We start from the raw sequence: 1,085 nt of genomic DNA on the forward strand, positions 1-1,085 counted from the left end.
CTTTCGGGCTCGCTGAAATCCGACTACTTCTTCGGCGGCGGTACTTAATGAGCGGGAAATGTGGTTCCACTGCTCGCATATGTCGGTTTGTTGAAGAGTGCTCTCTGAGAGCAGGTGTGAGAGTCGAGTAGCGAAAGCGCTGGCTGTCTGTTGTGATTGCAGCTTTTCGACGTTAAGCTTTCCTTGCATATTTGGGCGCAAATTTTTTGCTGCACAGAGGCGGGTGCGTATCTTGGCTGCAACAAGATAGTGGTCCGAGTCGATGTTTGGGCCTCGGAGTGTGCGTACGTCTAAAACACTGGAAGCGTGCCTTCCGTCTATCACAACATGATCGATTTGGTTTCTCGTTTTTCGATCCGGAGACAGCCAGGTAGCTTGATGGATCTTTTTATGCTTGAACCTAGTACTGCATACTACCATGTTTCGGGCCCCGGCGAAGTCGATCAGCCTCAATCCGTTGTCGGACGTTTCGTCGTGGAGGCTGAATTTTCCGACGGTGGTTCCAAAGATCCCTTCTTTGCCCACCCTGGCATTGAAGTCGCCAAGCACGATTTTGATATCATGACGGGGGCAGCGCTCGTACGTGCGCTCCAAGCGCTCATAGAAGAGATCCTTGGATGCCTCATCCTTCTCTTCCGTCGGGGCATGGGCGCAGATGAGCGAGATGTTGAAGAATCTCGCTTTGATGCGGATTGTGGCTAGACGCTCGTCCACCGGGGTGAACGACAGTACTCGGCGACGGAGTCTCTCTCCCACCACAAATCCAACTCCGAATTTGCGCTCCTTTACATGGCAGCTGTAGTAGGTGTCGCAAGGCCCCAGACATTGTTTGCCTTGCCCCGTCCAACGCATTTCTTGGATGGCGGTGATTTCAGCTTTTGTCCTTACGAGGGCATCAACCAGCCGGGCAGAGGCACCTTCCCCATTAAGGGTACGGACATTCCAGGTGCATGCCCTCAAATCGTAGTCCTTTAAACATTTGCCGTGGTTGTCATCATAAGGGGGGGTCTCATCCGAGGCTTTGCCTTGCTTCTTCACAGCAGACACCCGCTTGCAGCCGCACCTACTGGTGAACAGACGCTGCA

This window comes from Rhagoletis pomonella, unplaced genomic scaffold (assembly GCF_013731165.1).
Source record: "Rhagoletis pomonella isolate Grant_MI unplaced genomic scaffold, Rhpom_1.0 Rhpom_scaffold_00076, whole genome shotgun sequence".
Classification (NCBI taxonomy): Eukaryota; Metazoa; Arthropoda; class Insecta; order Diptera; family Tephritidae; genus Rhagoletis; species Rhagoletis pomonella.